This window comes from Lepidochelys olivacea, assembly GCF_965140295.1.
Source record: "Lepidochelys olivacea isolate rLepOli2 genome assembly, chromosome: 7".
Taxonomy (NCBI): Eukaryota; Metazoa; Chordata; order Testudines; family Cheloniidae; genus Lepidochelys; species Lepidochelys olivacea.
In genome coordinates, this window is record NC_140417.1 from 98125875 (window position 1) to 98150635 (window position 24761).

Here is a 24761-nt window from a genome sequence, read left to right on the forward strand (position 1 = left end):
CCTGGTATAAGTCTATAATTTGTTATTTCTCCATGAGGAAGTTAACATCAGAATTAAGGTTTGGTATACTAAAATGGAAAGGGAATGCAGTTTGGAGTGGTTTGTTTGGTTGCTTGGCAATAGCGAAGGGGGAAAGGCAGACGCATGGTGCTCAGTTTGAAAACTGAATGATTTTAAAGTTCTCTAGCAAAGCTTAGGAAGCATTTTATCTAGAAAACATCCTAGAAAATTCAGTTGCCTCTGGAAAGAAGTTGTAGTAAATGTGAAGACTAAATTCAGTGTGTGAGAGAGGGATTTTGGTTCTGTTTCAAGTAAAAAGCTTCCCACAATCTTAATTACAGAATTATTACTGAGGCTTGCGAAGTTTAGCCCCATGTGCCTAGATAAAGTAGCACATTTGGAAGATATATTCAGTGGACCAATAGATACTGAAAATCAGCAATTAACACTGGAACCATTTATCAAAATTCAAAATAATAAGAGAAATAAGTTTTAAGAGTATGGTTTGGCAACTAAAATATACTAAGGAGGAGGACTAAATTGTGGCTTTTCTACAAGTCCCATGGATAGGGCCATATGTAGTTACTTTATGCCCCCTAATTCCTCTGCACATAATTAGATGGATCAAGACCTGGCTATAAAGCAGCAATAGTGCAAAGACTTGTTGAAGGCCACTGTATTGTTTTAGGGAAAAGGAAGGGAGTTAATGGTTGTTTTAACGTTAACTGTTTAAACAATATATTTTGAAAGAAGTCTGGGTGTCCTTTAAGTTTCATTCAGTTGTTACCATGTAATCTAGGGTTAGAAAGACTTTGGTAGATGTTCACTTATATAACATGACACGGAGAATCTTGGAGTTTTGAGCTAAACCTCCCAATAGTTTACCAACTATTGGTTTCTTTACCAACTTTTACTACTCCCTCATCCAAACAAATCAAACACAGCTGCAGGTAGCTGGGTGCTGCTTCTCAAGAGCTACTCAGGAACTGAGGGAAGTGCTTGCCTCTCAGAAGATGCCCTTCTCCCCCCTATTCATAGAAGGCTCCCTAGCTAATCCCCTGCTCCTCTCTTTGAAGGTGTTGGCTGGTGCTCTCACCAGCTTCCCCTCCCTCTCTTTTACACCAAAGCTGTGTCAGAAAGAGGCCTGAGAGAGCAGTATTTTGCCATCAGACACATTGCCAAGGAAAGCAGCATGTATGGGGAGCTTGTTCCACTGCTGCCATGCTGCTGGATGAAGAAGCTGTGACAGCATGCCAGGGCACTGCCTGGTTCCCAGTGAATGAGGAGTTACTCAGGTCAGCTTTCCCCTGCCTTAGCTCAGGGCCATAGTAATGGTTGTATGGGAAAGAGAGGGGAGTTTGCCTTAGGCTCTCCACTCTGGGGTTACTGGACTAGATGAACCCCAGTCTAGATGGTTTTCCAGTTTTACTTTCTGCATGTGTTAAATTTTTTACTTTCTTGTTACAAACACTAACTCTCAAGGGAGAGACACTGCTGATTGCTTTTCTGGTGAGTCACTCAAGGAGAATTCCCTTTCTTGCCACACCCTGAGACCTCTGACCAGCAACCACTCCCAGACTGGGACTCAAGGTAATAGCATCCTCAGATTGCCAATAGCAATAGACGTCTACCTACCCTCTTTCCCAACTCTTAACTGAGACTCTCAGAGGACAGTGGCTGAGAGAGTAAGGGCTTGTCTACATGGTGAAGTTAGTGTGCCTCAAGCTAGGGTGTGAATTTACAGTGCACTGGCTACTCTGCGCTAACTCACTATGTGGACATGCTTACTGCGCACTAAAAATGCCTTCTGTGCCCTGGAACTCCTTTTCTGCTGTGAGGACTTTGAGAAAAATGCTAGGTCAGCAGCCAGACACAAAGTGAGGAGAGATACTTACCAGAAACCCCTCATCCCTGGCCCCACCCCGGAGCCCGCACCCCAAGCCGGAGCCCTCACCCAATCCCACACCTCAACCTCCTGCCTCAACCCAGCCCAGTGAAAGTGAGTGAGGGTGGGGGAAAGCAAGCCACCAAGGGGTGGGGAATGTAGTGAGCCGGGGGTAGGGCCTCGGGGAAGGGGCGGGAAAGAGGGTGGGGCCTCGGGGAAGGGGTGGGGCTAGTGTGTTCGGTTTTGTGCGATTAGAAAACTGATAATCCTAAAGTGAATCAGTATATCAGTATCATCCCTGCTCACACAAATCGATAAAGCAGAGGGACAGCAAGTGTGCTCATGAACAAAAAAAAAGAGCTAATAATTCCAATTTTAGACTCCGTATTCTGGATAGTTCCCTTTTACACTAATACCTTTAATTTAGCCAACTTCCTATTAAAAGGCTCATAGAAGTCTTGACTCTGACTTTGGCAATGCACTTTATTTCTCAAGTGAAAGTCTCACCATTTACCCTCAATGCCTTTTTGAAAAACTCCTAATAGCCCCATTCTGGTCAAGGTCCATCCAGAAACTTTTCAGCTGTTTAATCTTGCAATTTAATAACATTTGCTAGTAACAGCCTGATAACAGTACCCAGAGGGAAGTTAGACAAAGCTGGACTACATTCAGCATTTCCTTCAGAGCAGAGAAGGCCAGAAACAGAAAACTTTTAAGAATGTACGGCTCTCTATTTACCTTCTTACAGGTCTGCTCAATTGTGTGTGATAATACAAAATGGCTACAATTGCCTGGGCTAAATTACCAATGACATTGAGTTACCCTTTCATTCAAATACATGCAATAGTAAACAGTAACAACATAACTAAAGCTGTAAAACAGCTGAATTTTAGCAATAATGAAAAACAATAAATACATTCAATCCCATGAACTAACAGCCTCCAGACTACCATCAGATTGGTACACAACTATTACAGATCCTGATCCTGTCTGGCCTTCTGCAGCATATCATATTTACTTAAAATTTGGCATCTAATAGTGTCTATGCCATATAGTTTTCTATTTTAGGAGGAATTGGTGCTTAGACTTTTACTTTTTTTGTTTGTTTGTTTTGTTTAGTGTAACAGATTATTTGATACATATACTCCTTTTCTGATTATGCAGTTGTGGGTAAAGCCACGCCATCCCATCTAGAATGGAATAGTAAATCATTCAGACATTATGCAGAACTTCACTGGTTTTTTTTTAAAAAGATGTAGTTATGGAAGATATTTCACAGTTTGAAATCTACAACTCAGCTGGACCTTGGATTTTACATGTGAAACAAATTACAGGTGACAGAAAGTTACAATTCTGCCTTATGTGTCATTCACACCAACTGGCAGCTCATTGCTACAGATACTAGACCACCAGTGCCAGCTTGAATGGATTATTTTCTACCACAATTTATAACTTGCATGGAAAAAATGTAGCAGTGTGGAATTATTCAGTTGACACACGTCATCTTGGATTTAACATTCTGTTAAATTAGGCCAAGCAACATTTCTTAATTGTTTTATTACTTATTTTTTAAAAGAGTTTCATTTTCTAAAATGTCATAGACTCATAGACTTTAAGGTCAGAAGGGAACATCATGACAATCTAGTCTGACTGCATATTAAATCCATAAATAATTTTCCAAAATACTGATAACTATTAAAGTCCCTTATTTGCAGAGAGCTTGAATAAAATACACAGCCCCATCAACCATTAGATTTTTTATATCGGTGGGAGTTGAGAACTCATCACTTTACACATTTTAAGTGACATATACAGATCTCTGTGTTTTATTCTCCACTCACCTTTCTCCTATTACTGGGATTTTAAAAATATATATTACCAAATCATTCTGGAGACAGAGAAATACATGGACATTTTGATCTCTTTCAGCAATTAGTTCCAGAATCATGATCCAGCTACAAGAGATCTGTCTCCCATACTCACTAGCCTCACTCTTGTGTTTGGTAGTTTAATTATTGCAGAGGAACATGACTATCACTGCAGGTCATGACTGCAGAAGCCTACTCTTTACTAAGACTCAGTCCCAGATTTTTAAAGGTATTTAGTCATTGCGCCACTAAGCTTTGCAAGGCCTAAGTTATTTAGGGGCCTAAGTCTCATTTCTAAAGGTGACAGAGGCACTTAGGATCCTCAGTCTCATTGAAAGTCTAAATACCTTTATAAAACTAGACCTTAATTCCTAAATGTTTCCATCATTGCTACCATGTAAAGGCCAATTTGTTTGGAAATAGCTGGAGAATGTTTAAAGTAATGTTTTCAGGAAGAGGGATTTTCTTCTTGCTTAAAGAAAGCAGTCAACCCCTCTTAAGTTTGTGCCCTTTGTTTCCAGTGGGGATGGGTAAGCACCAAGGGAGGGAAATGGAGCTCCCACTAGAAATACAAGATCTATCTGAAAGGATCCAAGGGCAGAGGTCCTTGGTTTCAGCCGGCTTTGAACCTAGGACTGTGGGGTGCCTAGGTCACCGAAACTCCATCACCCCCACAAATGGAGACAGATGAAGCAGCAACTCACTCATCTTGGAAGGTAAAGCCCCACAGAAAGCACTGTGAGAACATCTAAGGCCTGGGGCATCTGATTTGCTCACATCCACTATTGAAGCCAGGAAGTGACCCAGATGAGTTGTTTGAGCAACCGTGCAGGCTCCCCGTTGCTGCTGGATCAGACGCCGCTCTTTGCCGGTCTCCTAGGATGTGTGTCAAACCCCATTCCTGAATCCTCCTCCACTCCTGCCCCCGCTTCTAGTTCCTCCTTTACTCCTGCTCCATGCCTGATCCTTGCCTCGTCTCTGGTTCTTGCCCCTGAGCTTTTCTCCTGACCCTTGGCTTCTACTACAGCTTTGACCCTTGCCTTGACTCTTGACTCTGATTCCATCTCTGATCAATGGTGACTGGTGGTGAGCCTACTTACAAGGGAAGCATTGGACTGGGCTTTGTCCCTCTTAGAAGAGGGCAGCGCAGTTTTCACCAACTGGGACACTTTCATACAAGCATTCTCTGCTACATTCGACGACCCTCACTGAGCCCATACCACTGAAGTGGCACTGGGGAAGTTCTGGCAAGAGCAGGGACCCGCTAAAACATAAACCACTCACTTTCAGTGACTGGTGGCAGATGTGGAAAGGAATAAGGCAGCCCAATTACACCAAATCTGGTGAGGCTTGAGAGAAGAGATGAAGGATTAACTGTCCCATGTCAAGAGCCTCTCCCAAATTAATGCTTTCATTGACATAGCTCTCTGAATTGACGCCCAATTATGAGAAAGAAAGAAAGAAAGAAAGAAAGAAAGAAAGAAAGAAAGAAAGAAAGAAAGAAAGAAAGAAAGAAAGAAAGAAAGAAAGAAAGAAAGAAAGAAGTGTGGGTCCACCCCCATCACTGTATGTTGAACCAAAGCCATGTGTACCAACCCCTGAGGCAATACCGATTGACCTAAGCTGCCACCTGACCCTGGAAGAAAAGGCACTGATGATATTAGGGGAACTTGTATATCTATTGCATGAACTTGTGTATCTACAGGGGGGCATCTAGACACATGCTCACCTCTTGCTTGATCAGAAAGCTGCCAGGAAACTTAACAGGCCCAGGCAAGGTAAGGGGAGCTGGCTTGGGTAAGGGCAAGGTAAAGGGAACTGTTAGTTTTCACAGTACGATCCTGGTACTACCTCCTGACTGGGCACCCAGACGTGAACTGAGACCAGAGGGGCTTCTCCTCATATCTAAGCTCTGATACAGATGTGTCTCCTGGATCTAGACACACCCTTCCACCTCCAATGATTGACTCCAGGGCTGCAGCAAATTTCAGCAATGCCGAGGTAACCTTGTGCAGCCCCCTCCAGCCCAAGAGTGGGCTGTATCCTGTCAAAACTATCTATGTGTCCCTTGTCTTCAGGGTTGGTGACCTACAAAACTGTGCCCTTAGATATTGATTTCTAGGGACACTGAGAGGTTATGCAACTAAATGCAATCCATTCAGTGCACTTCCCTGATTCTTGGCATTGCTTGGTGGTGCAGCATGACCCCATTATTTCCTGATGGAAAAGATCAGTTTTTCTTTCAGTTACTGCCTGCAACCCACTGAGTCCCATTCTCTAGCCCTGTGTTTAGAGCTATTCCCAGGACTGTGACACTTGGGGAAAAAAACCCAGGCCTTGGGGCCTAGCCCACAGAACACCGTCCCCCAGCTCCCTAGCAATTATCAAGACTTCTTGGAAGTCTTTGAAGAGAAAAATGCAGACATTTTATCTCCACAATGGAATTATGATTGACACATAGATCCACAACCATGTTCCCTATGGGTGGATATACCCTATGTCAGAACCATAACTGAAAGCCCTTTGGGCCTACGCATCCAAGAAAACCTAGTGAAGGGCTTTATCTGGTTAGCCACTTCCCTGGTAGGGGCCCTGGACCTTTTTGTGATAAAGAAGGATGGAATGCTATGCCTCTGTGTAAATTATCAAGCTTTGAACCAGATAACAATCCAAAACTCACAGCCCCTGCCCTTAATCTCAGAGCTACTGGACTGAATGTGATCCACCAAAATCTTTACTTAATTAGACCTCTGCTGGGTTTACAATCTGGGGAGGGTTTAAGTGGAGGACAAAAGGAAGATAGCATTCTGGACTCATTGGAGGCACTTTGAGTAGGTGATCATGCCATTTGGATTAACCTGTGCTCCCACCCCCTTCCAACACTTGGTATGACATGTTCAGGGAAATCTTAGTCATCTACCTGGATGATATTGATATTTTATGAGGATCCCTAACATCACAATAAACACACCTAGTTCATCCTGGAAATATTACAGAAATGTGGACTATATGTGAAACTCAAAAAATGCATGAGTGACCAGCCATCCACTGAGTTCTTGGGGTATATCATCTCCCTGAAGGGTATCATAGGGACCCTCAGAAGGCTGAAGCAATCCACAACTGGGAAGCATCCGAGCCCATCTGGGAGCTGCAGATCTTTCTGGAATTCAACATTTTTTAATTGGCGATTCATTCTGAATTTCTTGGGGCAAAAGGCCTCCCCAACTTCCTTTCTCCGCAAGTCTGCCAAGTTCATTTAGTCACCTGAAGCACAGTGAGCCTCTGATTAGCTCCAGATTGCCTTCATAACCGCCCCCATTGTGACACATCTGGGTGCCACTCAGCCATGCATGGTGGAAGCAGATGCTTCAAGCGTGGCTCTTGGTACTGTCTTGTCCCAAAGGCTTGGGCCCCAATTGGTATTGAACCTTTACACATACTAATTTCACAAGCTCACACCTGCTGAAATTAACTATGAAATACTATACAGAGAACTGCTTGCTGTGAAATCCTCTTTTGAACAGCGACAATTCTAATCTGTAGGCAGCTTGATGCCCAGTACAGGTCTTCACCAACAATAAAAACTCTGAATATCTCTGGATGGCTTAGGCACTGAACCAAAGACAGCCCAGGTGGGCACTATTCTTCTCCCAATTTAACTTCATCCTTTCATACCATCCAGGAACCAGAAATGCGAAAGCAGATGCCCGATCACATAAACGGGAATATTACCAGGGAAATGAAGAGCCCAACTGGAATCACCCCATATCTCTTGAAGACCTGTAAATTCATTAACACCTGACCTCCCTGGACATGCCTGCAGACAGCCACCTCTGCTGAGAAGACTCCCAGAGAAGGGAATGGCCAAAGTGCAACAATCCATATGGAACAGGGTGACACACATCACAGTTACACATTTAATTACATTTATGCCATGACACCTTGCTCACAGGCCACTTTAGTCACCTCAAGACTTTTTTCACTCTTGCTCATTTCTTCTGGTGTCCTGGTATGAGTACTGAAGTCTGAGACTGTGTAGACTCCTGTATTACATGTGTTTGTACTAAGATGCCTCATGGGAAACCCCTTGACATCCTAAAACCTCTGGAGACTCTGGATCTCAATCACTTTGGACTTTGTTTTGGAACTCCCAGGCTCCAAGGGTCACACTGTAGTCCGAATGCTCATAGACCAACTAACTAAGGTGGCCCACTTCATTCCCTGCAGCCATCTGCTTTTGGATGAAGCAGCAGCCCAGCTGCTGGTGGTGCACATCATCCACCTCCAGAGGCTTCCAGACCAAATCATCTTTGATCGAGAGCCTCAATTTGTCTCTTGCTTCTGGCAGGAGACACTCTGCCTAATGCATCCGCCTCTACCATATATCACAGCCATATCGACAGGCATTTGGTGAGGGTCAATCAAGTACTGGTGCTTTATTAACTTCCATCAAGACAACTGAGTTTCCCTGATACAATATAACAAATTCTCTTAAAAATAATACCTATCATCTACACAGGACAGAGCTCCTTCTTTTAAAATTATGGATATCATCCCCATTTCCACACTGCATTATCTGGAGGCTGTCAATTGGGTCCAGAATTCACTATATCCAAGATACTTTTCCTCCAGAGTCACCTGGAAGAGGCTAAAAAGGCCTACAAGTGATTCTCGGACAAGCAACCCCAAATGTCAGGCATTTGCTGTGAGCCAGAAGGTCTGGTTTTCCAAAGAACACCTTGGGACAAGCAAGCCTTCTCAGAAGTTAGACCATCAGTTCCTCAGTCCCTTCCAAATCTACCAGCTGGTGAACCCAGTAGTGTTTTAAGTTGCAACTTCAGTAGTCCCACTTCATCTATCCAGTATTCCATACATCACACCTCAAGCCCTATATAGAGAATCCCTTTCTGGATCAGCTTCAACAAACCTCTCCACCAGTCGAGATTCAGGGGCACAAGATTATATAGTACACGGAATCCTTGAATCCCATCTGAGGCAAGGTTGCCTTCAGTATCTCACAGTCCCAAGGAAAGATCCTGCGTGCCTATATCCATGTCCCCAAGCTAGTGGAAAAGCTGATATCATCCCAGCAAGCCAGGCTCAGTGCCACCCTGGAGGAGTGCACAGGCAGTGTAAGGATCAAAGGGTGCAGGTTCCTGGTTTCTGTTGGTCTAGAAACTGGAACTGTTGGGCCCTAGGTCTCTGATACTGCCTCGCTGCCACCAAGGGAGACAGACAAAGGAGTACCTCACTAATCTTGGAAGGTCAGGCCGCAGAGGAAGTCCTATTGGAACACCTATTGGAAAGCCAGGAGTACCTGATTGGCTTGCACCCGCTTAAGCTAAGATGTGATCTGGGTGGTTTCTCTGAGCAACCACACAGACTCCCGGTTGCTGCTGCATTGGACCCTGTTCTTTGCCTGTCTCCTGTGTTCTGTAACCAAAGCTGTTCCTGCTATGCTCCTGTCCTGTTCCTGCCTCACTCCTGCCCCAACTCCCTGTTCCTGCTTTACTCCTGCTCCATGCCTGATCCTTGTCTGGTCTTTGGTTCCTGCCCCTATGCCTTGCTCCTGACCATCAGCTCCAATTACACCTCTGATCCTTGGCTAAACTCCTGATTCCGGTTTCTGCTCTGACCATTAGGAACCAGAATGTAGACAGGCTGGCCTAACACTGTCATGCTATTAAATTAGTACATTTTGGGTGCTATTGCAATCTAAATTATGATAAGCGCTGTACACATATAGGAAAATTGTGTCCCTACCACAAAGAACTCAATAATTAATAGTAAAGCATACTAATTGTTTAACAAAGTCTTTGTGTAATACTGGTACTAATATTCAGGCTTGGAGAAACAAAACAGAATGCATATTGGCAGAATGAACTTTTTGTTCGGCTGCTGACTTATGATTTATTATTTGTTGAGTGCCAACAGTATTCTTCATGACATATAAATAGATAAACAAAAGATTGTTTCTTCTGCTTTCAATGGAACTTAGCAGAATAGCAGTTGGCATGAAGGACCAGCAGTGAAGTGGTTAAACTACTTGCAGTGCTGAAACATGAATATGCTTAGCAAATGCATTTCCATCTTCAAAAATGAAAAGCCAACATAAATACACAAATAATGTTTACATAATGGGGAATGGATGGGAATAACTATCAACTGGTAATTCTTCCAAACAAAGAAAGCTTTTCTGTGACTCAATAATCCTCTTATGCACCAGCTATACATAATTGATACTTCTCAATTATACACCTGCAAAAGCAGCATATGATTATCCCTTGTTTAGCCAGTTTTGAATCCAGCATGCCAGCTTTCCATATTTTCCATGACTCCACACCTTATATTTTGCTAATGCCTTTGATAGGGAACTGCATGTACTCTAATTATGGCATACAGTGCCTGTCTGCTCTATTTCCCCCCCTGCTTTGTCTAGCTGAGCAGCATGGTATCAGCTAAAATTCCATTACATTATTCAGGTATGACCTTCCTTTTCTGAAATCAGATTTACCCTCCCTTAATCTGTAATTTTCCATTTCCTCCCCTATGGGTCTTGTTCAGAGCTCTGATCTCTCTTTCTTTGAGCTACCATGTTTACATCAGATTGAGCCCTTTCAGTTTCACGAAGGCAAAAGAGATAGTTACATTATAAACAACAAAATTGGCAGCATAATTTAACCCCTTGCTTCGCTCTAGTCAATCAACAATCAAAAAGTGACTTGCGCATGGTAGGTTTCAGAGTAGCAGCCGTGTTAGTCTGTATTCGCGAAAAGAAAAGGAGGACTTGTGGCACCTTAGAGACTAACCAATTTATTTGAGCATGAGCTTTCGTGAGCTACAGCTCATGATAGTGTGCTTTGCATCTGCAAGTAGCTTGGAATTTCTGAGCAGCTCTATGGGGGGCACACGAAAATGTCTGCCTCCTCCTGAGGTGTGGTGCACTGCTCAGTGGGAAACATGTATGGATACACAGTCATGGGTAATAAATAATAACTGTAAAACAATAACAAGTATTTAGATAGCATCTTGTGCAGTAAATGGCTTCCAAGGAACTTCCAATGGCATAAAACATCTTCACCTCCTACTGATCTCTAGGTCCCTTGCCTGAATGCGGGGGGCGGGGGGCGGGGGGAGTATTTTCTTCATCTGTGAATACCCACAGACGACTGATAGCCTTTGGTTAATTAACCTAGAATAATGTTTATCTGACCCATGTGCCAGGGACTTTGCTTTGGAGCTCTACAGTTGTGCAGAAAGCCCTCCATAGCCAAATCCTCCCATCAAATACACACACACACACACTCTGAAGTCAATGGGAGTTGTGATCACACATGTGAGGGCATTTTGAGGACATCTGTTTTGCACAAGGGTGTTGTCCGTGATTGTGTTGGGGTCAACACTTTTGTTATATGTTGGTGCAGAACCAGCAGAATGAGACTTGCATCCCCACTGACAGGTGGTGTTTCCACTGATGCACAGCTGTGCTGCCTCTCCATAACCAACTGCTCAACAGAACAAGTCCTACTGCATTGCCTTCACTTATTTGTGAAGTGCCAGACCACTGGAACATTGCAGGTGGTAGGCATCATTTGTAAACTAAGGCTGGTTACTAGCTGACATCAGTGGTGCAGCTTATGTTTCCACCCAGAGCAGTAAAGTACATGATTTTATGTAATTGATGTCACTGGATGATTGCACTGAAGTCCATGACAAAACTCCTATTATCTTCAAAAGGCCAAGATTTCACCCACTGTCTATATTTTTCCTTTTGGAGCACTGATACCTTTAAACCACTCACACTGTTACCTCCACACTTAAGTATGTGTTCTCTTCTGAGAGGAAGGAGAGTGGTAAAATGCACAATAGATCTTGTACTTTTTCTCCCACACGCCTTTCTTTCTGTCACACTTCTATATGTCAAAGGGGAAAAACCAGAATCTAAAAGTAATGTCATGTCCTGTAGTGGTGCTAGGCATAAATACCACTGTTCTCTATGAGGCCTTTACAAACAATAACAAAAGTGTGTGGAGGGGGGAAGAGGGATGCATTCAAAGTGAGCCAACTACTTCCCCTCCTCCGCCTACAATGCTTTAACCATTTCATGAGTCTCTCTTCAGTTGTCAGGATCAGCACCCCCCGTGCAAATGAACTCACCAGAGATCAGGTCCCAGAACAGGGTTCCCAAGTCTGTGCTCCAAAAGGATTTGAGGTCCTTATAGGTGGGATTGCAGAGCAAAGCTTCTCACTGCTGCTGATAGAGAAAAGGAAATGAGAAACTGAAAAAAATGGATGAAAGAGTCAGGGCCTATCATTGTTTTATTTCCCCTGCTAGTTCAGACAAGGTATTCCGTGGAGCTGAGACAGTCATTGGAAAAAAGTAATGATTTGGTAACTCTGATAACTCAAGAAGCCAAGACACTACTTATCTCTTCTACACAGCCCTGAGTCAGTGAGACAGAATCAATTCCTTGGTGAAGCAGTTTCTTCTGAGTAAAGCTTCACTCCATATTTGGCAATGCATTTTAACAAATAAACAAGAAGCACTCAGCTAAGCAAGCTGCTAAAATGTGTTTCACTGTAAGGGGCTTACTCATTTCCTTTGAGCTCTCTGCCACATATTGTTTACAGAACAGATACCTCTCAAGCATTAGGGTAAGGCTAAAAAATGTGAGCTATGATTTTTAAAATTCTTTCTTCTACACACATGGCTGGTTAATAAATAAAGCAGTGGAATTCAGAACCAGACAATCCTGAAAAAATGTTAAATGTACCATGTGCTGAGAGTGACTTGGAAATAAACTTTTGAAAAATTTGGAAAAAGTCTTAGAACATCTGACACTCACTCTCTCACACAAAAATCCTTAACAGATGCCAACATCTTCTACAGTACAGTGTTTAAACTATGTTCTGCTTTCATCAGGAGATTTATAAACAGTGCTTTTATCATCAACAGAAATGAAGGGGCTTGTTCCTTTTAAAGAAACTAAGCTGTACTGTGGGCAACAGATTCATGAGACTTAAAGAGACAAGGATCTATTTTTAGATCTGTTTACAGTTCTCTCTCTTTAATCTCTCCTTGTTTGATCTCTCTATGCATTCATTTTTAACACTAGCAGTAGGAAAAAAATTAATCGGGTTTTTAAAAATAACCCTATTCTACTGACCACAGTGAGTTGGACAGAATGAAAAGATAGGAGGAGAGGGGAAAATACATCTGTAGCAGAGATAAAACAAGTTAAAGAGTTTGCTAAATGGAAGGATATGGAAAAAATTTACAATAGTACATACAGATGCAGAAATTTTACCCTTGTCACAGCATTTAAAGGCTTATTAATGAATGTTGGCTTAGTGCCAGAGCTGCAACATCAGTATGTAACAGGAATAAGTCTGAGTCTTTTTCTCCCAGTAGCTGAGGGCTGTGATGGTACGAGGAGCCTGGGAGATATTTGTTACAAGTCCCTCCTGCAGGAGGATTCCCTCTGGCTGCCTCAAAGGAGAGCGCTCACCTGCTTTGTGCAAGGCAAGCTACAGAGAGCACAAGAATAAAATATTGTTTCCTAGATCATGGCAGGGATACTCAAAGAAAAAGACACAGGCCAAAGCAAACACAGACACTGGAACTAGAATTTTCAGAAGGGCTCAGCACCCTCAACTGGGCCAGTTTTTCAAAAGAACTCTTCTCCCACAGAACCTAAATAAAGCCTCATTTGTAAAACCTGTACCAATAACCAATGTGCTGAGCTCTTTTAAAAACCTGGCCCTGAGAGTGGGTACTGAGTGCCTGAAAATCCATCCCTGGAACAGTATTTACATGGCCCATGCTTCCCAGACCTCAATCATTCACTGTTGGACTTAGGATCATTATAGAGAAGAATTATGCTGATATTTAACACATTTAAAAAAAGGTCACCACGAGTTAACCTTATACCTCCGCCATATTATTGGATAAAGATTCTCAGAATGTAAAAATACAAAGGCTATGAATGTGCTGCTCATTAACTTTAAACACTAATATTAGGCTGAACTATTCCATCTGAGTTTCCTTGAGGAGGAAAAGCACTTTATATCTGATTGAATTGAGGGATAAACTCCAAATATGTCTAACATGTGGATTTCCTTTGTGTTCAGAGGGTTTTTTTGCTAGGCAGCTTAGATTGTAATTATTTCATCTGGTTTTATTCATGCTTGGGGCCAGGTCCTGACTGTGCAAAAGAGCCATAAAGCCAACATATTCAGGAATTTGAAGATTCCCCCTGCAGGAGGGAATCCCTACTTTGTATACAGCCAGCATAGCGGATCCACATTAACCTGCCTCAGCCCTCTCCCCAGCAGCATATGAGGCATTTGGGGCATAGACGAGGAAGGTGTCATGGCAGAGTACTGTTGTGCGCTAGCAATCCAGCAGCCATTGTAAAAAGTTCCTGGGAACTGTTGCAAGCCAGCAATAGTTAGCACAGCCTCATGAATGCTTATGCCAGAGGCCTAACTGGCCTCAGAAGACTTAGGCAAATGGGAGATTGTAAAGGTGGGCTGGACTCAAGTATTAGGCCTTGGTGTCCATGTTCAGGTTTAAAACCAAGTATTGAAATTGCATATATTTCAGTCTCCAAACAAAAACTTCCTGGCTATATAGGAGCATAGGTTTTTCTATAGCTAGTTACCCATTGATTCATAATGTCTGCCTTCCTCCCCATAGAGGACAAGAACTGATGCATCAGACAGATGTGAAGCCCTCATGTACAATTCACATAATTCTAAATTCTGGTCTCTGTTGCACCAATCTGACTTCGGCGGTGTTACTCTGATTTACACCAACATAAAGCAGAACTTGGCCCTTCGTGAATTGTGCAAAAATATATGTTCCCTCCTGACCCCTACAATCAGCTTATTCCCTGATGCCTTGAGATTTAATTTCTGTTGCTGGTTATAGCTAAGAATATTTATAACTTACTATAAAATTACCTATCCCTTCAAAAGAAAAAAATCCATCCATAGTATTTAAATTCAGGTTTCAGAGTAACAGCCGTGTTAGTCTGTATTTGCAAAAAGAAAAGGAGTACTTGTGGGATAGTGAGTTTGTGTGTGTGTTTTTTGGAGGGGGGTAAGGGGGTGAGAGAACCTGGATTTGTGCAGGAAATGGCCCAACTTGATTATTATGCACATTGTGTAGAGAGAAAAGGAGTACTTGTGGCACCTTAGAGACTAACCAATTTATTTGAGCATGAGCTTTCGTGAGCTAGTTTAGTTTTCGTGAGCTAGTTTAAACTTTCCTTAGTTTAGCTCACGAAAGCTCATGCTCAAATAAATTGGTTAGTCTCTAAGGTGCCACAAGTACTCCTTTTCTTTTTGCGAATACAGACTAACACGGCTGTTACTCTGAAACCTGTCATTATGCAAGGCACTGCATTTAGCCGTATGGAGTGGAAATCTATCAATTGCATGAAGATCCGATGAAGTGAGCTGTAGCTCACGAAAGCTCATGCTCAAATAAATTGGTTAGTCTCTAAGGTGCCACAAGTACTCCTTTTCTTTTTGCGAATACAGACTAACACGGCTGTTACTCTGAAATTGTGTAGAGAGGTGTCACTTTGGATGGGCTATTACCAGCAGGAGAGTGAGTTTGTGTGTGGGGGGGTGGAAGGTGAGAAAACCTGGATTTGTGCTGGAAATGGCCCAATTTGATGATCACTTTAGATAAGCTATTACCAGCCCGACAGTGGGGTGGGAGGAGGTATTGTTTCATGTTCTGTGTGTGTATATAAAGTCTGCTGTAGTATTTAAATTCTGTGATTCCACAGGTTGATTATAGGCTGCGAGATTTCCTTTTATTTGTTCTAAATTTACTGAGCATTAATTTTATATGCTGATTTTTGTAGGATAATTTGGGAAGTGAAAGAAGGTGATATGGAATATGTTTCCAGAAAAAAAAATAATAAAAAAGTATTACAGTATCCATTCTTTGTCTGCACATTGCCATTTTCCTAACCAGTAGAAAATTGTGTGAATCTATGGAAGCCAAAGCATTAAACTGTAAATCCTATATAGATGACAGTGTTTCCTGTTTCTTCTTCACTGTAGATTTTCTAATCAGATTTTTTTCTTAGACATCAAAGCAGAAGAACCTACTATTCAGCAAAAAGAAAAAGGAAATTAGCTATTTAGTGAAAAAGATGTAGACATACCAAAGGAAAATATTTTTGTATGCTTTTTATAGCAATGAAAAAACAGTCAAAAAGAGCAATTTCCCTAAAACCTATTTTTTACCATAAGTAAATTTTATGAGATCTTCCACAGTCTGCAGCCATTCTGTTGATTTGGGGCCATATTGATAAAACTGGCAAAAGGACTAAATTGATAGAAGCATCTTTTTGGCTGTTTAAAATATTTTATTTTGTTGATGGAGAGAGAAGGAGAGAAGTCAGAAGGAAACACCTATATATAAACACACATGTACTAAAAAAATACTAGTGATGGGCCCAAGCCAAACCCCTAGTCTCGTCCCCCATCCCTAGAGCTAACCTTCCATTTCTGGATGGACCTGTGAAAATAATTTTTGACTACTCCAAGCAGAAGGATAACTGAATCTAGACACCAGGATCTCACCACTATATACAAGGCTGGCCTGTGGTGGGAGACGTTTAGCAAGTTTATTTGATAGTTAATACCTCAAATTAACTGATTTTTTTTAAAAGTCTGTGTATTGAAGGATCTACATCTATTTTGAAAACTTTTGTTTACTGAAACCCCAATTTTCAGTAAGAAAAGATGGGTTTGGGTAAATTAAAAAAGTTACTAACTATTTAAAAACTATTTTTTTGGGGAAAGGGGCATTTTTTTTAAAGAAATAACTTTGCGCCAGAAATTTTGGCCAGCTCTAATTAGAGACCACATTCTACTTCCTCTCAATCCTGGGCTTAGCCCAGCAGCCCCTGGTGCATCTCACATTGCGGAGATGTCCTACTTGCGGTCAGGCTACCCTGTAGAGGAACAAGCACAGATGCAGGCAGCTGGCAGGGAGGGAACTTGTGGCAGCGGGCCCCTCTCTAATACAGACTACATTCAGTAACACTGTGAACAAGATAAAACAAACTTCTGATATTCTGAAGGGAAAAAAGAACAGCATATGCACATCACTTTCTCCAAGCCTTTATTAGCCATAATGATCTAGCTAGAAATATAGACCACACTGTTTCAAATTCCTTTCTTGTCTTTTAGACAATAAGAAATCCTTTTTCAACTGGCCAATCTACTCCTCCTGGCATAGGAGGCTTCAATATTCAAGCCTTCAGCTGACTTCATTTTGTTCCTGTATATTTATTTTGGCAATTACCAGTGCTCATAAACTGTGTAGCATGAGGAGCAGTTGCTCACAATTTCTGAGCCAGAGCAAGGCATGACACAGTCGAAAAGCCTCTGGGATAAATTCTTGCCTTGGATACATACACATAACACCCATTGATTTGAAATGGGATTATACATGCCTATCTGTGAAGGGGTTCACTCACTGCAAAGCATCCCTTCTGGCCAGGTGGGCATAGTAGCCATCGGTCTGGCCACCGCCTGCCAATGGTCACTCTGTTGCTGTGGTCGTCCCTCTTCCCATAACTTGGCCCTCCATCCAGGTCACGATTTAGTTCTCCCTTTTTGGGGTAACGAAAGCCCAACATAAAGCAGTCCAGTGTCCTCACAAGAGGGTCTTTGGTCCCTGCCTCTGGTCTTCATTCACTTGCCTCAAGGGTTTCTAGTGTCCTTGTTTCCTTTTCCAGATTCAGGTCACATTACCAGTGACTGGTAGGGGAACCCAATCCCTCTCACTACACCAGGTTCCAGCCCATGGACCCTACAAATAGCAGCCCAGGTCAGAAGTGGCAGAAGCTCCCTAAAAGTGGGGGACCAAGGGCACCCAAACAATGGGCCAGGCCCCCCCACAGTGCCCCTTCCCTGAGTCCTGCTCCTGCACTGCCTCTTCCCACTGAGGCCCTGCTCACTCCTCTCCACTCGCTCCCCTCCTCCCCCATCACTCACCCTTATGGCTGGTAAAAAGCTATGCCCTCCCACTTTTAAAAGTGACGGTGCCATGGCCCCCAGATTCCCCCTGTTCTGGAGCCCCTGGCCCAGGCCTGTGCAAATCCACTCCTTGCTGCTGTTTCCCTGGGCACTTTCCTACCCAGCCTTGCCCTTTAAGCCTCTTAAGTTCTCCTTACTCTATTCCTCCACAGAACACCTCCCAGGACTTGCCCTCTCCCTGGCAGTCCAAATCCTGCCCTTGATTCAGGGCACACCACCAGGGCCTGCACCATCCCCAGTAGCTGCTTTATGCTTCCCAGGCCGCTTGCCATCCTTCTCTAGTCAGGCTAGGATCCCAGGCCATATTCTCCCCCTGGACTTCCTCCTCACCACCTCTCTATCCCATAATGTGACCGCAGACTCTCTTCCTGCAGCCCCCTTCTGCTACAAACTTCCTCTCCTTACACTCATCAGCTTGGTCCTGCCAGCTGTGCTTTATGGTCAGTTAAGCCTGGCTCTCTTTCCAGGTGCAGCTAGATAAAATAACTGGCTTCTCAGGCTCACACTAAACCATTCCAGATCTATGCAGGGCACACAAACGCACCACACTGTCCCAGGGCTAAAACTGGTTCTTTATCAGTGAACCTCATTGGGCTGAGGTTTCCTTAGTTTATATTCTACCTCCTTGTTCTTGATTATTAATATTTTAGATCCAGCCTTAAGGAATGTCAGATACTTTTCTCCTCAGGCAATGTCCATGTAACTCCAACAAGCAGATGGTGATAAACAGTTTGGCTTGATTATTATCTGAGTATGAAAGCACTTGGCCATTTTTTAAACTCAGTTGCCAGTTGTTCCCCCCCCTTTGCCTTATCACTTGTTTTTTCCCTCCACCCTTTGCTATCTTAGCTTCTAGCCCACTTCCTCACCACCAACCTCTCCCTCTTTCCTCCCTACCTCTTAAATTCTCTCAGACTTTACACTGCCTCTATTACTACTGTGTGAGTAAGTACTATTCAAGATGAGTAACAGCAGCAGAAAAACAGGCCCTTAGGCCCAGATTTTATTTTTTTTAAACAGATATTTAGGCATTGCCTTACTTATCTATGCAATACCTAACTGATTTAGGAGTCTAAATGGGATTTAGGATCCCAAGTGGCTAAACGCCTTTTGTAAATAACACTTAGGTTCCTAAATCAGTTATTGCAACATTCAGTGGAGCAACACCTAAATATCTTTCAAAATCTGTCCTTAGGGCCTCACAGGCAACTGAAGTCAATGAAAAGAATCCCATAGGCTTCAATGGGCTCTGGAGTAGAGTACACACACATTGTGAGACACTTCTGCTCAGGGCTGCATTACAGGGAAAGATATTAAGGAGAATACTTTGGGTGGTAAGTCTAATACAAGGTGGTGCTCCATAAATCAAGTATTTCACTTCATCAACTCCATAGCAACTACTGATAACACCACTATTTCTGATTAGAGGTGGATAAAATTTAAATTGGCATCAGAAAATAAAAAGGTTTCAGGGTAGCAGCCGTGTTAGTCTGTATTTGCAAAAAGAAAAGGAGTACTCGTGGCACCTTAGAGACTAACCAATTTATTTGCTCAAATAAATTGGTTAGTCTCTAAGGTGCCACAAGTACTCCTTTTCTTTTTTAGAAAATAAAAGGAGCAAGAAAGGATTAGAAACATCCTGGTGGCTAGGAATAATCTATTCACCAGCCTTAATATAGGCCTGGAGAAATAATCAAGAACTACGAAACAGAATCTGCAAATAAACTGCAGTAATTAGTGAGCAGTTAACTGAAGCTCCCTTATGAGCTGCTTTTTCTCTGTGTTGAAACAGGAAATAAGGGCTATTTTTTTTAAAGCCAGCCTTATAAAGGTGAATAAGCCATTTGAAATGCAGATAGTAAAGACAAGAATATGAGTATACCAAAGAAGAAATGGACCAATGTCAAGAGCAGATTTAAGTGATTTAATTGGTGGTTTTACTGATGTTAGAGCCAGCTAAGCCCAGAGAACAGGCAGTTTCATGAAATATTACAGTCCATTACACCATATTTAAAAAGGACAGACTGTTCTTGGCAACTAACAAGTTAACATGATCTCCACAAATGAGTCCAGAGAGGAGTTATGAGAGTTAAGTCAAAAACAACTTCCGTGTTTGGGAATTAAATGATTTGACATTAGGGTTGCCAAATTTATAATATTTTAAAACTGGATGCTCCAGCAGGAGTGCTGGAACCTCCCAAGCCCTGCCCCTGCCCTGCTCCTTTGCCCCAAGGCCCTGTCCCTGTGGCCCCACCTTTTCCCCCAAGGCCCCACACCCCGTTTGCTCCTCTTTCCCCCACCCCCCACTTGCTTGCTGCTTTTCCCTCTTCCCCCCACCCCCACCTGGGTCAGGAGGGACTCACCTGCAGAGCCGGGCCTGGGAGCTCCAGCTGCCCAATGTAGGTAGGAGGTGGCCCCAGCTGAGTAGGGGCTGGTACAGGTGATGACCCAACACCTCCCTGCCACCCCTGCCAGCAGTAACAGGACTTTGGGTGTCTGGTCAATGGTACTGACTGGATACAGTCAGGTTCCCTTTTTGACCAGACTGTCTGGTAAAAAACCAGACACCTGGCAACTCTATTTGATATGGGGGTAGATGTGAGCAAACAGTGGAAAGCAAGTGTAACCCACACACCTCCTGGGTGTGGTGTTCTGCCCATCTAGTGGCACTGAGACCACTTAGAGAGAGAGTTAATGAGTCTGTTCTACAGCCTTAGCTAAGAGCCAGTTGGCTTTTAGCTCATGCGGCAGAGGCTCATTCACTAAGCCCGAGAGGTCCCCAGTTCAATCCTGCCTGCCAACAGATGACAACCAGGGTCTGTTGGTGTTACACAAGCACTTGTGTAACAAATCCACCACTCATTCAGGGTAAGTGCAGTACTGAGAATGAACAGAAACAGTTTCTTCTTTTTATAATGTGGACTAAGCAATGCAAGGACTCAGTGCTGGAACAGATATTTAGATGATTTCAGAACCTTTTAATGAATGGCTCAAGTCCTTTTGCAAAACTCAGACTTATTTGTTGTGTATCAGCAGGAAATTTTCAACAAACGCTAGAGGAATTACCAGCAATTTCTCTACTGTGGTCTGTTACTCTAAAAGGTAATGAGAATGCACAACCCTTATGGAAAAGTCATATAGAATTTAATAGAGAATGACAACCTTTCTAAAGAATTTTTAAAATCACTTATAGCAGAGCTATAACTCTCTATCAAATCCCATAGGATGTTTGAAACATGTTATGGAAAGAATATCATTCTCTTAAATTTTATATGTTTTCAGATTGATTTCTATGTAATGTCACTTAATTTCTACAAAATCCTATTACAGGAGTGGGTGAGCGAGGTTCTGTGGACTGCAGTATGCAGGAGGTCAGACTAGATGATCATGATGGTCCCCTCTGGCCTGAAAGTCTATAAATTAAATTCTGTGTAAATAAATCTTCACAATAATAAAAAATGTTGCTTGTATATAACCTTAACTATAGAAGGAAGAAACTGCATCATCATATCATGGCTTATGAAAGAAAGCTGTAATATTGAGAAGTCACTAAAGAAATATGACAGTTGTGGAAAAAAACCACAACGCAGCTTGAATGAGACAGGCACAGGATAGATCTAAGACCTAAAGGCTTGTGATAATACTCTGTTCACAAAACAAAGACAAATAGCAATGGCTCCAATTAAAGCCACACTATAGTGCACCCAGATTAGAAGAGCTTCTGTATACTGGGTGTCACAAGTCCCTACTCCCAATCATTGGTTCTAACTCCAGGCCATGGTCTGGCAGCTGCTAAGATGACCCATTTTTTCAGGTACAGATTTATATCTAAACATATTACCCAGCAGCCAATGTTTTGGAGTTTATTCCTTTGAAGAAGAATCATCTCTGCTTATTTTAAAGCTTTATAAAAGTTATTTTCATTTGCCAAGAACATACCTGTATTAACAGGAGCATTGTACATAAGGCACATACTCTACTCAGCACTGGGGAGCCCCAGCTGGAGTACTATGTCCAGTTCTGGGCACAAAAATTTAGGAAGGATGTGGACAAATTGAAAGAGTCCACTGGAAAGCAACAAAAATGATAAAAGGTTTAGAAAACCTGACCTATGAGGAAAGGTTGTAAAAAAACTGGGCATGTTTAGTCTTGAGAAAAGAAGACTGAGGGGTGACCTGATAACCTCTTCCAGTATGTTAAGGGCTGTTATAAAGAGGATGGTGATCAATTCTTCTGCTTGTCCACTGAAGGTACGTCAAAAAGTAATGTGTTTAATCTGTAGCAATGGAGATTTAGGTTAGATATTAGGAAAAATTTAACTATAAGGGTAGTTACGATCTGGAAAAGGCTTCCAAGGGAGGTGATGGAGTCCCCATCGTTGGAAGCTTTTAAAAACAAGTTGGACAAATACGTGTCAGGAATAGTCTAGGTTTACTTGGTCCTGCCATAGCTCATGGGGCTGGACCTGATGACTTCCTGAGTTCCCTTCCAGCCCTACATTTCTAGGATTATCTATCTGAAAATAGCCAATGGCAAAGAGATCTGTAAACTTTAAGTTCTAGGAGACAGAGATTCTACTGGAATAGTGTATTCAAGGATAGAATCAAGACTGGAAAACACGAGCTGACCATGATTTCACCAAGAAGTTTGTGAAGAACTTTATGAGAAGTTGGGCCTCTTGGGGCGGGGGGAATCTTACTGCACTGCTGGTCAATTTAGCACAAGATTTTTTTGGCAACATATGCAGAGCGGAATTGATACTTTGACATACAGCATCATTTCTCATACCTTCAAAACAGAGCACCCTGCAGGCAACCTTGACTACTCTGTACAAAAACAGAAGTACTGAAAATGTTGCATGGGATTTTAGCTGCACAAGATTTTGAGAGGGATTTGCACAGACTAGAGCAGAAAAAGAAAGCTAAACCCTAAAGGAGCTGGATCCTGGTTACCTAGAGATCATCTCTCTGCTTAATGTGTGCCGAGATCATCTGAAATTAGAGCAGTTTTATCTTAAATTAGTTTAATCCAAAGGGCTCTGCACTTCATAGACATGAGATGAAATCCTGGTCCCACTAAACTCAATCTGTGGACTTTCAGGTCAGTCTCCTCCTAGGGAGCACAGGCAAATCATACTTAGGCCTGCTGCATGACAGAGCATTATCAGGCCATCCCCCAATGTAGGTTTTAATCTTCCACCCACTTTCTGCTGTTTGAGACCAGCTGAACACACAAACTGGAACAGTGCAAGTTTCCTGGGTAGAAGAACTAAGAGCGTTTCATTGTCTGAAGCCAAGAGTATTTTTAACTTAGAAAATTTCATAATATTCAGCATAATCTACAGCAATTATATTTGCTATGTAATGTGTTTTTAAAATGTCATTTAGTTCTAAGAAATCAAATATACGGTGACAGTATAATTTTAGTGGTGTTTATTTTAGTTTGGCAGTTTAGGGCAGGACTTGAGTTGGACTCTAGCCATACTGAAAGTTTACTGAATTTCCCAAGCCTACTTTTTATTTACAAAAAACTCTACATGAAATAAGAATCAGTCCCTCCCTGGTTGCCTGTGATATAAAGCAGGAAGCATGTATAAAGTGTTATGTAGGCATTTGGAGGTTTTATATATTAAGATGGATAAGTAGATTCTACAGGAAAAATAATAATTGAGGAAGTTACACCTCAATTTTTACAGTCTGTAAAATGAGAGTTGCTTCAAAACAAAGCAAACAACTATTGTTTGTAACTATTAAAGGGGATCTGCAAATTCTGTTTAAATAAGTTGAGTCTGCTTTTTTTGTTTGTTTGTTTTGGTTCTTTCTGATGTTTGCGGAAAGCCAGAAAGCTTTTTTATTTAAAAAAAAAAAAAAAGTGGGATCTTGCCCTACATATTTTTACTTTAGGAATATCAAGAATGTCAAGTCGGATGAAGCTTCAGAACAATTTATTGTGAGCTTTCACACACTTTAATTGAATAGGTGGTAAAATGTTGAAACATTAACAAAGACATCCTTTCAATCTAGTGTTTATTAGACTTGGGAGTTAAAAAGGTATCATAATAAAACACACACACACACAAAACCAACTTTGGGAGGTTTGTGTGTTTGTAACAATGACTAAGAATCTCTGGCTCTGGCCAGCTTTCAGTCTCGTCTCTCATGGTATCAATCTCAACAGTACTACAGTGGCTTGTGGCAGTTTTACACTGGCATTTTTCTTTACATCTCCCACTGTTGCACTGGCATTGGTGCATCCCCACTTGAGGTAGCAATGGTGAGACTGTTAGTGTAGACCAGCTGCTGGTGTTTTTCACCATCATCTAGTTTAGCCCAGCTCTGCCCTTTGGCTCCAGAGGGACTGAGTGTAGAATGAACAGGAGTACTATCTCTGCCACAAGTGGATTAAGGAAGAACTTCAAAGGTAACAAAATTCACAGCTTTCAGAGTAACAGCCGTGTTAGTCTGTATTCGCAAAAAGAAAAGGAGGACTTGTGGCACCTTAGAGACTAACCAATTTATTAGAGCATAAGCTTTCGTGAGCTACAGCTCATGGAAAGTGATGCTGGGAGGATATTTGGAGGGGAGAAGAGAGGGTCAGAGGAAATAGCATGAGTAATTGGCAAAAATGAGAAACAACTAGATGAATCCAAGAGATGTATGGAAACCATTAACTCCCATCTTGTCTTTCACCAGCAATTTTGCTGCTTTTCCCTGAGCTAGTATAATCATTTAGCTGTTAGAAATTAACTGTGAGAAGACATGCTATTTACACTTTTTGAAAAGTTTGGATGAGACAAGGCTCTGACCTGTAGTTCCTGTAGACTCTCAAAGCCAGATTCTGCAAGGCTATTAACTCACCCACACTTTGTGAGTGACAAAAACCTCCTCCCAAGCACTTTAAAATGCTTTGGAGGATGAGTGGGCATTTTTAGCTGGCCT

General features: G+C 42.2%; 1 long non-coding RNA gene across 1 annotated transcript in view; it reads right to left on the reverse strand.

Annotated features, from left to right (window-relative positions):
- LOC311523459 overlaps window positions 1–11970 on the reverse strand; it is a 37666-nt gene extending 25696 nt beyond the window's left edge. The window contains exon 1 of the long non-coding RNA XR_014712341.1: window positions 11911–11970. This is a non-coding gene — a long non-coding RNA (uncharacterized lncRNA). The remainder of the gene's footprint in view (window positions 1–11910) is intronic.
- Window positions 11971–24761: the final 12791 nt, after the last annotated feature.